General features: G+C 41.4%; 1 long non-coding RNA gene across 10 annotated transcripts in view; it reads right to left on the bottom strand.

The window, feature by feature from the left end:
- LOC138145087 (uncharacterized) overlaps positions 1-16,167 on the bottom strand; it is a 122,547-nt gene that overhangs the window by 29,158 nt on the left and 77,222 nt on the right. For 6 of the 10 annotated variants that reach the window (XR_011164099.1, XR_011164097.1, XR_011164101.1 and 3 more), the window contains one exon: positions 4,025-4,221. This is a non-coding gene — a long non-coding RNA (uncharacterized lncRNA). Of the gene's footprint in view, positions 1-4,024; positions 4,222-4,575; positions 4,743-13,728; positions 13,828-14,349; positions 14,376-15,639; positions 15,732-16,167 lie in introns of those variants that run through there. The other 4 variants (XR_011164096.1, XR_011164095.1, XR_011164098.1 and 1 more) reach the window with 4 other exon arrangements.

The raw sequence follows: 16,167 nt of genomic DNA, 5'->3' as shown, positions 1-16,167 counted from the left end.
TATATTGAAATCACAAGTAAAGACAAGGTTGATGAGCTATTTTGACAAAGGTAGAATTATAATTTTTTTTGGAGGGGGGAAGGTAGGGCAATTGGGGTTAAGTGACTTGCCCAAGGTCAAACAGCTAGTAAGTGTGTCAAGTGTCTGAGGCCAGATTTGAACTCATATCCTCCTGATTTCAGGGCTGGTACTCTATTCACTGTGCCACCTAGCTGCCCCATGGCATTATTCTTATAGAATTTATCCCACAAAGTGAAAGTAAATCACGTTTATGAGAGAATAATTCTTAGGCCTCTAAAAGATCCTGTGCAACACAAAAGAGCTGCACTGCTGTCCTGTTTTTGGCATCTCTACCAGGATACTCTTCTGCTTCTTAGGGAATTTTCTGTAGAAAACAGCTTTTGATCAAAAACCTTATTATTACCCAGACAATGAGGTGGATGGAGTGCCAGACTTGGAATCAAGAAGACTCTGGTTCCAATAATGCCACAAACCCTAACTAGCCCTGGGCAAGTCAATTAGCCTTTCTCAGTCTCAGTTTCCTCATCTCTAAAATAGGGATAAAATAGGAATAAAATAAAATAGGGATAAAAAATAATAGCATCCACCTCATAGCTGCTATGAGAATGAAATGAGATAACCCAAGTAAAGTGTTTTGCCAACCTTAAAGCACTACACAAATTCTGTCTTTTATTATTATTCATTACCCAACTTATTCACCAGACTTAGCCCTGACTGACTTTGTGCCACTTCAAAAAAATCAAAGCTCCTAGCAAAGGACAGAGATTAGTTAGTGATTGGTTATATTAAAAAACCACTCCATTGCCTCTGAAAGAATACCGAAAGAGGAGGTTGAAAAATGTTTTGAACAATGGCAACTTCAATAGAATAACTGTATGATTTCCCAAGGGAACAACAGCCTTGAAAAATGAACATTAATTTAAGTCTCAGCATGTTTGTTTAAAAATATAAGTTTTATTACTTATTCTGTGATCATACCTTGGATGTGGATATGTTATTTTTCACATGTCTCTTTCACTTGAACAGGCTTCAAGAAGCAAATAGAGTCAAATGTGTCATTAATTAAACCATGAAAAAAAAACTCACAGAAACTAATAAAATATCAGAACAAAGCTATGTAAAAATAGCAGCCTCATCTGGTCACCCCCGGGAGTTCTGCCAGGCAGACCATGTGTGTGAGGGTGGGGGTAGCAAAGAAGTCTGTGACTAGGAAGCAATGCTATTCCCATGGCTACTCCAGATTTCCCTCCGGCTCACACCAGGCCTCAGCCGCCCACCACAGGAGCGTCAGGAAAGAGTTAGTGAATCTGCACATAGAACAATTATGTCACCTGCACAGCAAACCAGCTCCACTGGGCTCCTTTCATATAGTCTACCAAGAGAATCTGAGCAATTCTGCACACAAGACCCGGTGAGGAAAACAAAGAGAATTTTCTCACCTTCTCTGCTCATGAGAGTGTAGAGTTAGCCACACCAAGCAAAGGTTAAGAGAAAATTCAGTTCATTAGTGCACTTGTTTCAGTTCACTAGCTAATATCCAGCAATAATCAGGAATTGGGAAATTCCTTTTATTTGAACATTAATATTTTTTAATTTTATTTAGCAGTGGGGGGTTGCTGGTTATGGATCAGGAAACCATTAATTCAACACCTAACAGGTGCTGGCTATGTACAAATAACTGAATCTCTTAGAACCTGCAGGACACTCACTATTGGCTATAAGTGAGCTATAACTTCCCCTGAGAGAAGAAATCATAGATCATATATTTATAAACAGAAGGGACCATAGAAGTCACCAAATCCCACTTTCTCATTTTGCAGATGAGAAATTCAGGTGTAGAGAGGTTAAGTAATTTCCTTGAGGTCACATAGGCAATAAGTGTCAGAGCTGGGGTTCAAGTCCCCCGTCTCTGACTTCAGATCCCATACCCTAGGACCTCCCAGATCACAGAATTGAGAATCCATTTCCCATTCCCATTTCATTCGTTTTATTTCTGTAGCACTTTGCACCTTACAATGAACTTTCATCTCCATTATCTCCCAATAGCTCTGCCAGTAGGTGGATTGGTCACTGTTATCTTCAGAGGAAAGCGAAGCCCTAACAGGTTAAATTACTTGTCCAAGGCCATAGACCAAGGCAATGGCAAGTCTGTGATCAGAAAACCAGTCTCCCAACTCAGTCTTGTGCTTATTTATTCTATTCCACTGACCCTCTAGCTTCTATTCCAGATGCAATGGTGTATTTAACTCTCTTCATTAAGCTTCTATGTAGATCCAAAGGGATGAAAACAATAATTAACATCAGGAACAGAAGTCAACATAAGTCCAATGTTTCATTTAGCCAGGTTCAACTGGAACTAACAGTGAGAAAGGAGAGAGGGAGGGAGGGAGAGAGGAGGAGAGAGACAGAGAGAGAGAGAAAGAGAGAGACAGAGAGAAAGAGAGAGACAGAGAGAGACAGATAGAGAGGGGCGGGGGAGGGAGAGAGAATCTATCAAGTAACAGAATTGTAAGATTTGAAGAGTGTCAGCAGAGCCAGGCACCATTTCTTACTTTGTCCTACACCAATGCGTGACATGAGCACCCAAAGAAAGTGAATTTAGCATCTAAAGATTCCAGGTAATGGAAACGAGAGGCATCAAATCCCATGACACTCCAGTCATAATAAATACACTTTTGGTTTGTGTTACAATGAACTAAGTTACATGAATCACCACCATTACCATTATCATAGATTCAATTAAACTATCAATGTCCTTAACTAGCAAATTCCATCACATTCCAGTGATAGTGTCAAAATTGGGACTTATCCAATGATCTTTAGCAATTAGTTCACTGGCCCACCCTCCATTGAACAATACGGAGTTTCTCAAGGAGCTGATTTTGGATTTGTTCTGTACTCCTGATAAAGACAACCAGACAAGTCCCACAGGCATCAGGAGCCAAAGCCTCAGGCCTCAGTCTTTGCATTTCATTTGTCCACCCATGCCTAGCATGAATGCAGAATGACAGCCTCTTCCAGGAGCTATTTCCATGTTGCCTCCATCCCTTCTAAATATTCAGCTTTCAACAGCTGTGCTCAGCCCAGACAGCCCCAGAGCCTTTAAGAGGACAGAAGTGACACAGAAAGTATAGCCATGGGGCATGTCTCAAAAACCAGGTTTGGGAAATGAATAGGAGACAATGAAAAGTGTAATACTACATGTTAGACTGGCTGACTGGTCATACAGTTCATCAGCTCTTCCCCTTCCCACCTTCACACACTCCTTGGAGCAGTGAGTTCCAACCCCAATTTTACGATGCCCCAAATTCTGAAAACAAACAGTGTTAATTCACTTTAATTTTAAAAGTGCCACCCAGCACTTTTAAGAGGAGTGGGAGGGTGTCATGAAATCAAATGATAGGGTGTTTGCAATTCCAAAAAGGTTGGGAATTGCAACCTACCAGGGAAATATTTTGATCCAGCCCTGCTACCCAGACTAGCTAGTTCAGAAATCTTTCTGCTGCTCCCTGGGTCCCAGGCAAGGCTGGATGGGGGCAAAGGTGAAGCACCTACAAAAGAATGAGGCCCTTCCAGGGTGCATTGCAAGGGCACTGTTGGGCAGGGTACTAGAGGGGTAAGAAGAAAGGGATATTTGGAAAGGCGCCTCATTCACTTAAGTGAATTTAAATTTCAAGTACTGTCTCTCAATATCAATTCCTTATACCTGAAAAGAATCAAAATAAATTGCCCAGCTCTCTATCCCTAGGGATGAAGAGATCAATGTGTGTGTGTGTGTGTGTGTGTGTGTGTGTGTGTGAGAGAGAGACAGAGAGAGACAGAGACAGAGACAGAGACAGAGAGACAGAGAGAGAGAGAGACAGACAGACAGACAGAGAGACAGAGAGAGAGAGAGAGACAGAGACAGACAGACAGAGAGATGAGAGACAGAGAGAGGAATGCCCACATTGATGTAATATTAAGGAATATCAATAGATAGACCCAGGAACCTGGGATACTATACCTGCTCCCTTTGTGTAAGGAATCCCTCTGCTCCAAACCTATGGTCACAGTCCAGTCTGGGAGGTAGTCTGATGTCTACTGAGAGAGGGATATGTTTCCTTTCTCATGCTCTGGTTTGTTAATTAAGACCTCCACCCTGGCTACAGATCGAAAGTTGTTTAAGGTATAGGTCATTGACTTTTATCTTCCCAAAGAGACCTAGGAGAAAGTAAAAAGATAGTCATTATGCAATATAGCTCAGCTACTATAGGTATTTATTTCCTACACAGAAGAGAAATGCTCAAACACAAAAGACTCACAAGTACCCATTGGCTTAGGGACTTGAAGCAGGACTCAGTATCTTAACTTATAACTGCTATTATTATCTCCAAGGAAGCTGATACTTATTTCATCAGAACGTGTAAAGGAGTTTGTGAGGCTGCTATTTAGGCATTTCATACTTCACTTTAGCTCTGGACTGTCCAAACAATTCCCAGTATCTTTTAGGTTAAATAGACCACTCTTAGGTCAATCCTCTTGTCAGGGGCTGTCTTCTCTGATGCGAATGCTTACCTTGCCACCAGTCATCTTCATTCATTAAACCTAAGATTCCCAGGTTTCTGGAGTTTACAAAGTCACCTCCCAGCTTAGACGTATCTACTTCTAGGCTGATGTTTTGTCACTTATTCAGGAAAGGAGGCAAAAGAGAAGAGGAACCAAGGCCCAGGTGAAAGTTCACCTAGCTGAATTCATGCTTCAAGCAGGAAAGGTGGTGGGAGTAGGGTGGGTGGAGGAGGGAATGAAAGAGAACAAAGCATTCACAAAGAGTCTAGACTTTGCTGGAAGCTATCTCTTCTTTTTAAAGTTCAACTGAGTCATCAGCTCAGCAACCAATGAGGGTATGTATTACTTTATAATTGCGAAGTGCCCACATCCTTCAGTGTTGAGCCACAATATGGCTAGAAGTAGCCAGGGAGTTCATCATCTCCCTGACATGCCCATGTACTGAACCAACATACATGGTCAGCTGAACCCAGGTAGGGCAACTCTGTACGTGCTGCTTGGAATGGCCCTCATTTCAATCAGAATAAATAATAGTAAATCACCAGTACCACAGGCAAGGGCAATGAGCACCTTGAGAGGAAGGACTGTTTTTTGCCTTTTTTGTGGTGGTTGTTCATCTCCCCAGCACTCAGCATAATTCCTGGTACATAGTAGTCACTTAATAAATGCCCCTTGACTTGAAAGTCAAGGGAGAACCTCCTAAAGTAATTAAACAAATAAAAAAAGTATACTTATAGTCTGACACCTGATAATTTGCATTTTATCCATAAAGACACAGATGTGGCTATTATACCTACTGATACTTGGACCAATTATGGACTTAAGATTCTAGCTTCTGCAGGACTAATGGATAGCCCTAATATGGAAAGAAGCAGTTTTTTTAAGTATGGTACCTAAAAGAGAGAATCTTGCCTTTGGTGTATGTTAAAGCCTCAGAGAAGCTCTTTCAATGACAAAAGGTCAGCATGTGAGACAGAAATACAATGAAACAATTTAATAGAGGGAAGACACAAGGTGCAGCATGGGTATCCCTATTCATTAGGAGAACTTTCTATACTTAGCCAAAGGGAAACTTGGAGATCTCCAAGCACAAGATTGAAATTTGGAGGTGAAAGTATCCTTCGCAGAGTTAGTTTTGGATTCGCTGCAAATGTAGTGATTGACCTTGAGTATTTCAAAAGTTCTCTCCCATCCCACATCAGCATGTTTGGTACAATTCAGGGTGTGTGGGTATATGGAAAGCTGGCTGGGTCTTCTTCAAAATGGCTTATAAAAACCATATGTGGTGAGATATTGAAACAAGTTAGGCAAAATGGGAGGGAGTAGGGAAAATATTTTAAAAGTTCATATCATATAGTCCTGAAGTCTATTAAATCCCATTTTTTAAGAAAAGAGAAGATATTGAGCATAGATCATAAATAATTGGCCCCCAATTAATATGGAACACTGAGACCCCCTTCTTTCAAAGGGAAATGGGTTGCCTTCAGGTTTCTTTCCCAGGGCAGAGTAACATTGCCCAATACCACAAGACACAGTCAATCAGTGATTGAGCTGGGCCTCTCTGGGCCAAAAGGACCTGGGAATCTGCTAAGGAATGGGTTAGAGAGCCAGCCCAGATCCCAAGAGCAGCTACCTCTCATCTGGCACTAAGCCCCAGGAAAGTAAAAATGTGGTCCTCACACACCATCATCAGTCCTTTCCTGGCAGCTTTATAGATAGAGCATAGAATACCAGCTGCATGCTGGAGTAAACAATTATAATGTGAGAAGGGGTGTAAGGGCCTGTCTTCCCATAATGCCCATGAAGACACACAGACAAGGTATAGCCAGGGAAAGTAAAGAGTCAGGCCCATTGTGCCAACTAAACCTCTACCCTCCATATTGGTATAAATAAAGAAAGAGTAGGCAAACCAGTTAAATTATACACCTAAGGCAGTTGGAATGGATGGAAAGAGTTCTTAAGGAAGAAAAAGATCTAGGACTAGATGTGGACAAAGTAAGCAGTAGTCTGAGAAGCAGCAATTGGGGGGGGGGGCGGAGCACAATAATGAATACCTTTAAATATTTACTTTAATATCAACTCTTTAATTCATCAATATTAAATATTACTTTAAAAATTCATATATTTATTTTAAATGCCAGAAAAATCTCATCATACTGAACATACAGGTATTTATTTTAAAGTAATAAGTCAAATTACATCAGTTACAGTGGAAGCCTAAAGCCTCTAGTGGACAGAAGTACACAGGCCATAATTTTAAAACCCTGGAGGTGAGAAGGAATGGGGGATTCAAACCCTGATGAAAGCATACAAATTCATTGTATGTCGCAGCTCTGTTCCCTGGTTTCAATTCCAGGCTTTGCCATTAAGTCCCTATCTTGACTCAGGTAAATCACTTAGCTTCACTCACTGTACCTCACAATTCTGCATTATCATCTATAAAATGGGAATAATTTATAATTATAATTGGGTATCTAGATGGTACAGTGGATAGAACACCAGGTCTGGAGTCAGGAAGACCTGAGTTAAAATCTGGCCTTACTAGCTATGCAACCTTGGGCAAGTCACTTAATCTTATTTGCCTCAGTTTCCTCATCTGTAAAATGACCTAGAGAAGGAAATGGCAAAACACTCCAGTACCTTGGCCAAGAAAACCCCAAAGGGAGTCATGAAGAGTCAGATATATCTGAAACAACTGAACAAGAAGGCCACATTGTTCTATCAACTTCACAGGACTGAATGAGATGATAAATGAGGTAGAACTCTGAAGAGTTGAAAGTGTTGTGAAAATATAAGGCTTTTGCCTGGGGTGCTGAATCAGTTTGTAATCTTTGCTTCCTCCACAGGCTGAAGTGGGTGCTTGAGTTCCTTGAGCTCAGGAGTTCTGTGCAGCAGGAGCAGTGCTGAGCTGATGGGCTCCTGCAGTAAGTCTCCAGACTTACCAATATGATGAGCCCCAAGAGCAGGGGGCCACCAAGATGGGGAGGGGGAAATGAAGCAGCCCAAATTGGAAACTGAGTACCTCAAAGGTTCTGTGCCAGTCTGTAGTGGAATCCAGCTGGCAAGTAGTCACTTTACTTCCAACCTGGGTGATCGGGGGATACCCAGGCTTCAATCAATCAATTAATAAACAAACAAGTGAATAAATTTTTAAAAAGATGAATAGACTGATAGCTAAATATATAAGGGCTTTCTTATTGCTGTTATTTTTATTATTAGAGTTGATAAACCTATTCCTAGAGCCTTTATAGTGAGCAGTACCATTTTGATTCAAACAATACACACTGTCCGATTCAGTGAGCCCAGCAAAATCCTCAGTGACTGTGCCTTCCCATGAGGCCAGTCCAGTCACATAGGAAGGAATTTTCTCCACTGGTTCAAATTAAGGTTAACATCCCGTTCCGTTGCAATTGGTAAATCCCCAGGCCACTCTATCAACCTTGTGTTACCTCCTTACTTGGTCATGCTTCTCTAGCACCAGAACATTCTCCAAGTGCGTCTGAGGCAACTGCTGCACACAGTCCATCTGGAGATCACATCCCCCAACATTCAATCATCATACCTGACCACAAAACCTCTCAACACATTTCCCATCCCTCCTCACTCTCCTCTATGGTAAATCAATGACATTTTCAAGCTGCTTCTCCTTTGGCCTGTTTCTACTAATAAGCTTAGAAGGGGGAAGGAGAATTTGAGGAATAGGGGGGCATAAGGAAGAACAATGGTAAAAGATAAAAAACTAATCATCCATTAAAGGAAAATATGTAATCCAAAGTCAGGAAAATTTTCTCTGGAATACATTGTTCTAAGTCTTCTTTGGAGCAGATTCACCTTCCTAATTATGTTATGTTGAGGCAACTATTAAAATTATTTCCATTCTCTGAACACACACCATCTGACAGCAGGGGCAGGCAGCCTGGGGACTGACAATTTCCCACCTACCCAGGGAAAATAAACAGTTAACCATGTAAAATACCTCCATAAGTCTACTGCTTTTAGGTCATATTTGCATAGAACTACAGGTAACCATTTAATCTTTTAGCAGACCCCTGTTTAGACCCAAAGATGAAGCCAACCATCTTATTAAAATCCACCTTTCTGGCTGAACATATATTCTTGATTGGGGTGCTGGTGCCATTCCCAAAATTCATCCTTATGTAGTTGAAAACCACTCTGAGATACGAGATCCAATCCTCACAGTAAGCTTTGCCATTGGTAATGATTTTCCCATGGTAAGACTAGGAGGGTTGGATATATCAGGTATCCTCAGGCAATTGCTCCAAGGCTAGCTAATATTGATTGCTTTCCTCTCTCCTTTGGCTCTGAGGTTTGGATCTGTTTAGTGGGTTGATCATGCTTGTGACCAAGAGAACAGCTGAGGTGCAGTGTGGTAAATGATCTGAATCAACATAAGGCAGCCAGACGCTCAGTTAAAGGCAGCTTTGAAAAATACTGAATAAGTGTCCACAACCAATTGTAGTCACTCTTTTTACATGCTACAGAGGAAATACAAACAAATCAGCACCACACCATTAACTTTCCATCAGTGGAAAGGAATTTCCCCCAAATCTCTTCTCATGAATCTTGCTAAAGATTTTGGTTTTGGCCACATGGACCCAGCTCCTTTGCTATCTAAACCATAGACAAGTGAGCTCTTGATTTCTATCTTTACTGACGATATTTTGAAACCCTATTTAGAAATTCCCTTCCTTTCCTACATAGGTATTGTACATTCAGAGAGTATGGTGCAGAGAAGAGGAAATGGGGTACCATTCCATGGGTGCCTTGGTCTGTCATACAAAGAAAAGCCTTCTCATTTTGTTCCCAAGTAACAGTTTAAAAATCATTTAAGGTTGAGAAGGGGAAAATAAAAGAATGCTTGACTTGGAATCATAGAATATAGAATAGCAGTCCAACATCCTCATCTCATATAGGAGAAAACTAAGACCAAGGAAGGTTAAGGAACTTGCCTTAGGTCACATAGATTATTGTTGTATTGTCCAGTTGGGCCCAACTCTTTGTGACCCTGTGGACCATAGCAAGCCAATACAATCCATGGGGTTTTCTTGGCCAAGAAACTGGAGCAGTTTGCCATTTCCTTCTCCTGGGGATCGAGGCAAACAGAGGTTAAATGACCTGCCCAGGGTCACGCAGTTAGTATGTGTCTGAGGCCATTTTGAACTCAGGTCTTCCTAGCTCCAGGCCTAGGGCTCTCTCCACCGAGCAGCCTCATTGCCTCCAGGTCACACAGGTAGCAAATTGCAAATTTAGGATCTGAACTAAGATGTTCTAACTTAAATTCATAGCTCTTTCCACCAGGCACACTGCCTCCTGATGACCTGGGTTCAAATCTTGGTTTCTCATGTGACTGTAGGTATGTATCTCTATAAGAGACTTTTCCCCTTATATATAAAATAGGGATAATACCCATGACTCCCTGCCTCACTGTAATGTTAGGAGGGCAAAATTAAATAACATAGATAGATCACTTTGTAAACCTTAAAGTGCTATACAAACGTAAGTCAGCTAAAACCACCAGTGCCCACTGGGTTTAAGGGAATATTGTCAAATTTCCTAGTTGAATGATGCTATTGTACTTCTCATTTTAGGAGACTGATACAAGATCTAGGAGACTTGCAAATCACATTGTTTTCTGGCTTCACAGTGATGGGGAAGCAGTAGAATGTCATTGACAGAACACTGAGAGGAAGCAGGCACTATACACAGCTGTCCCATCAAATCTAGAAATATCCCACTACCTCAGATGCCTGACTGTGGTGGAATGAGGCCATCATGACCAAAGGCAAAAACCAGATTCCCCAAACTTCGTCATTTTTTGAGTGTCAGTGGTTATGTGGCCCTCTTCCAGGTATGTACAGGGGAACGCACACTGGATTTGGGGTCAGGGTTCAAATCCCAATCTACCAACTACTTACAAGAACATGGGCATATTACTTAATTTCCATCTCTGTTTCCTCATCTGTAAAACAAACATTCATTTAATACTTGTACTAACTTCGTCACAAGATTGTTGTGAAGAAAGTGCTTTGAAAGCTGTAAATTGCCAGTTGAAAGTAAGTTGCTGTTGTTATTAACATTACTTAATAAACAAAACATGGCAGGTAGTATGCAATTGTGGACAGACTAGGGGCAAGCTGGGTTCAAGTCTCCTGGATTCTAATCCCTGACACATTCTGGGACACATTCATATGTATGACCTCTGGGAAAGTCACTTGACAGGAAACGGCCCTCAGACTAAGAAGATTATAAATTGCAGAATAGTTAAAGGTCTGCATTAGAAGGGGGGATATCCTCACCTGGAGCTTCCTACATCAGTGAAATCACAGGTCCAGAACAAAAATCAATTAATCAAACAATAAGCATTTATTAAGTGGTAACTATGTGTCAGGCATTGTACTAAGTACTGTGCTGAGATTTAAAAAAAAAGAGGCAAAAGATAGTCCCTACCCTCAAGGAGTTTACAATCTAATGAGGGAGAAAACATGCAAACAAATATATAGAAACAAGCTATATACAGGATAAATAGGAAATAATTAAGAGACAGAAGGCACTATAATTAAGAAGGGTTGGAGGAAAAATATTTTTTAAAGGTAAAATATAAAGTAAACTCTTTTGGCAAACTGCATAGAAGTGAAAAAAAGTCTCATACAGGATTTTTTAAAGAGAGTTTTTTTGTCTTTATTGGGGAACAGGACAATGGGTGGATGTGGTTTCCACTCTTCAAGGGGCAGGGTACCTTAGGAAACCAGGGAAGCAAAGGCTGGACTATCCAGAAAAGTGGGTGTCCTCCAGAAAGGGAGAGAATGATGGGATAAACAGGGTGGAAGAGGGTCTGAAGCAGGAATAAGAAAAGGGAGCAAAGAGATGCAGACTAGGGAGACAGCACGTAAAGATAGAAACAAAAGTAACAGCCAGAGAGTACCATGAATCTCCATTCAGTCCTACTGCCAGCTGCCTTGGGTGACTCAAGCTTAGAACTCTATGCTTGGAGGTCAACTGGGGACTTGGTGGTGGTGAATGACAGAGGGGAGGGGGAAGGCCTAGCTATTTAACTGGCAATCATACTAGCCTATCACCTCTGTTCCCTCAGCAGACTCCCAACTTCTCTGACCTGCAGGATCTAGTAGGTTCAATTAAGATGGCTAGCTCAAGGTTTTTAGTCTCCCCTTTCCCCACAAAAAAGTCTCTCTTTTTCCAAAGACCTAAAATGGCGGAAGCTCATTGATTCCTGCATTGATCCATGGATTGATTCCCATGTAGCCTAACATTAGTGTCTCGATGCCTGTTTCTTTCACTCTAAGAGACTGAATTAACATACCCTCTTGTCTACTTTTTTCTTAACCCTCTTAAGGTTGACTTCCAACCTCATCATTCAACTAAAACTGCCCTCTCCATGGGTGGCTGGGTGGTGCAGTGAATAGAGCACTGGCCCTGGAGTCAGGAGGACCTGAGTTCAAATCCGGCCTCAGACACTTAACATTTACTAGCTGTGTGACTTTGGTCAAATCACAACCCCAATTACCCTACCTTCCCCCCTCCAAAAAAAGACAAAAAAAATGCTAGCTATTATTATTGTTATTATAGTCTTTGACATTTATCAAAGAAGAGCACCGTTCTGTAGGTTGCCAAAGTATGGCCTCTGATTTCTAAATGGAGGCATTATGATGGTCTTGGAGGTTGTCTGGGAAAGGTTCTGCATGAGAACAGGAACTAAAGGGGGAGAAGTCAGGCTGTTTGCCTAATGGTCTCATATTAAGGACGGGGAGTTTCCAAACACTGAGTTACTTGGAAAAGGGTTATTGGGTTGTTCCAGCTACTCTCAAGCTAGATAAGAAACAAAACAGTTTTCAAAACGTGCAGGCATAGAGAGGAAGGAAATAGAAGATGTGTGGAAAAACTTGCTGAGCAAGATCTTTCTCTTATTTCTGTCTAGGGGAATATGTCAAGCTGCTGGAGAATACGTTTACCTGGATGCCCTGTAGTTACCTGCCTCAGAAGCCATGTACTCTTGCAAGGCCCTGCACAGATGGCATGAGCCCCGAAACCTCTTCAGGTCCCTGTCACTCCCTCTTTCTTCTGAATGCCTGTTGCTCTGATAGTCAGTTTCCCATGGTTTCATAATCTATTTTTAATAATTTCAGTCAATATTCTTGTCTCCCCAACTCAACTTTAGGATCCTCCAAAGCTGAAGCTCCTAGAGCAGGGGTGGGGAACCTGCGGCCTTGAGGTCACATGTGGCCTTCTAGGTCCTTAGGCATGGCCTTTTGACTGAGTTCAAGTTTTATAGAACAAATCCTTTTATTAAGGGCATTTGTTCTGTGAAGTTTGGATTCAAAGGGCTGCACTTGAGGACCTAGAGGGCCACATTTGGGCCTCGAGGTCACATTTTCCCCACCCCAGTTAACTTGTTTGGTTTTTTTTTCACCTAACAATGATAACTCACATTTTTGTAGCAATTTGAGGTTTGCAGATGGCTACATTATCTCATTTAACCCTCATAACCACCCTGTGAGGTAGGTGCTATTATTTTCTCCTGAATTTTACAGATGAGGAGATTGAGACACATTGAGGTTAAATGACTTGTCCAGGGTCACACAGCAAGCAAATATCTGAGGCCAGATGTGAACCCAGGTCTCCCATAACTCCAGGTCCTATACTCTTCCTCTATACTATCCTAAGTAGCCTCTTACCTCCCTCATCCTACTTTGTGACCTAAGCACTTAATATCATAGGTATTCAATAGATACTGATTTCTAAGAACTCTTAGCACTGAATCTGAAGTCAAGATATCTGAGTTTAAATCCAAATAGTGCCACTTCCTAACTGTATGACCTTGGGCAAGTTAATTCACCTCTGAGGGTGTCAGTTTACTCACATATAAAATGAGGGAAATTATTTCTCAGGTTGCTTGAAATTCTTACCTTCTATAGTTCTGGGATGCTCTCTTTTCTCTTGAAATTCTTACCTTCTATAGTTCTAGAATGCTCTCTTTTCTCTTGAAATTCTTACATTCTATAGTTCTAGGATGCTTTCTTTTCTCCTGAAATACTTACATTCTACAGTTCTAGGATGCTTTCTTTTCTCCTGAAATTCTTACCTTCTACAGTTCTAGGATGCTCTCTTTTCTCCTGAAATTCTTACCTTCTTTAGTTTTAGGATGCTCTCTTTTCTCCTGTCTTTTTTTCTCTGATAGGCAGGACAGCATAGCTGATGAAGTCAAAGGGTGCTACCTCCCAGGGACCAGGATGCTAGGATGCAGGTAAAATAGGTACCAATATATCTGAGCATTTTTTTTGCCCTACAAATAAATTCTCCATGTAGAAAAAGAGAAGTACATATCTGCAGGATAAATGAGAGACTGCATATGGCTATCTTATCCCTCCTATCATGGCACCAGGCAGGGTGATGTGGGGTAAGAAGAAAGAAGTGGACTTGAGAATCAAAACCTCAGTTCTATTTCCAGCTAGGAAATCCATAGAGCACTGGGCCTGAAGTCAGGAAGTTCTGAGTTCAAATCCAGTCTTGGACAGGTACTGACTGTGTGGCTCTGAACATTCACTGCCTGGCTCTGTTTACTCAGCTATAAAATGGCGGTGATAATAGCACCTATTTCACAGGATTGTTGTGAGGATCAAATGAGATATTTGTAAAGCCTGGCCAGTAGTAGGTACTTAATCGCCACTTGTGGCATTTCCCCCTTCTCACCCCACCCCCAATCCCAAACAGCCACTGGTTGGCTTCAGGACAGCCACATTGACTCACCACTTCAGGTCTCAGTTTCTTCCTCCCTAGAACAATGAAAGGATTAGACAGGGTGATATCCTTCCACAATCACAAACTCCATGATTCCGAATTTCTACATACTACTAGAGTTCTGAGAATTTGGTGTGGTCATTTTTGGAATTCAAGGCAGATAACCTTAAACACAAGCACTAGAAATGAGAGAGTCAGAAAGTTCATTGCAAACCCTAGACACATTCCAGGCCCTACATGATATATTAAGCAGCAGGCACTTTAAAACAAAACCCTTCGGTGACCATATCACATGCCTTCAGTCAGCTGTTGATTGTCTGTTAATATTTGCCCCTCCCTTCCCTCCCTCCTTCCTTTTCCCTCAACCCTCTGTAACCAGATGACAATCCACTGACTTTCAACCCTAGATTAAGATCATTCATCCAATGAAAAGACAATTTTTTTCTATTGCTTATCTGCAAAATAGCCCAGGGAAATAGACTGTACATAGAAATGGAAGGTTTCCAATAGCTCAGTCTTTTTATCTGTAAGTTGGGGGTAATATACCTTACCCTGGTAAGTAGCCTACTATAAAGTCTATTCAAACTCTGTGTGTGGAGGCACCCTGTGATCCTTGGAAAAAGGTGCTATATACAGTGAATTTAAGGACTGAGATTATTGTTCCCTAATAATTCAAGATCAGTTTCATTTAAAAGATAAATTCCATGTATTTATGAACAGCCAATACAAGGGATATTGAAGCATTAAATTATACTTGAATAATACTCAATTCATCTCTCTTGCAAACTGGAAGAGCTATTGTGGCATGATATTTCCTGGAGTCTCTGAGGACTCAGGAATGTACAAACAGGCCCCAAACCCAAATTATGTATAATCACAAACAGTGTACATATGCACCGCCTCACTGTAGCATGGTAGATAATCCTGGCTTCTCCTCACCTGCTGTATCCCACCTGGCCTAACACTTCCCAGGGCTTACAATCTCCTCCAGGGAGGCCAAATGAGGAATAAATTTGAATCCAAACAAGCACAAACCAAAGAACAGGCCAGGTCAGTTCTAGGGTTTCTTTCGGCTAAGAAAAACAGAAAATTGGTTGCAGGAGCAGAGATTAAGACCAGAAGACCAGTACCAAGTCAGCAGCAAGATACAGGAGCATACTATTTAGTTTTGTTTTATTTTTTGACTCAGTTGGACTTCTAAAATCTTCTGGGTTTAGGGTAACTGTTTGCATTCCCCACCTTGCCCTGAATGTTGACTTGTAAACGGAGCCAATTTTTCCATGCCCCCTCCTGACTCACCTTACCAGTGGGGCCATGTTTTCATACACTTCCAATTAATCAATCAGTAAACATTCACTAAGTCACTCCTATCAACCAGGAAGTATGCTACCCTGTAAGAGTAAAGACACAAGTCAAAATAGTCCTTGTCCCCAAGAAGCTGATCAGGAAGTCTCTGTTAGATTGGAGATCTTGCTTTAGACTTGAGGCTACTTTCCTTGTGTAAGGAATACAAGGAGCCACTTGGCAGAGTGGGAAGAGCACTTGGAGTCAGGGAGAACTGAATAAAGTCTGGGCTAAAATATTTGTTGGTTATGTGACCCTGAGCAAGTAATTTAACCTCTCTGTGTCTTGATTTCCCCATCTGTAAAATGGGAGATACCAAGGGTGGGTGTGAGGGTTAAATGAGGCAATGTAGGTAAAGTCCTTTGCAAACCTAAAAGAGCTATTTATTTTAATGGAAAGGAAGGAAGGAAGGAAGGAAGAAAGGAAGGAAGGAAGAAAGGAAGGAAGGAAGGAAGGAAGGAAGGAAGGAAGGAAGGAAGGAAG

The sequence above is a fragment of the Petaurus breviceps genome, unplaced genomic scaffold, assembly GCF_028583685.1.
Source record: "Petaurus breviceps papuanus isolate PSGF00001 unplaced genomic scaffold, PetGlider_PUasm1.0 90723, whole genome shotgun sequence".
Taxonomy (NCBI): Eukaryota; Metazoa; Chordata; class Mammalia; order Diprotodontia; family Petauridae; genus Petaurus; species Petaurus breviceps.
This window is presented reverse-complemented; position numbering and strand designations above follow the sequence as displayed.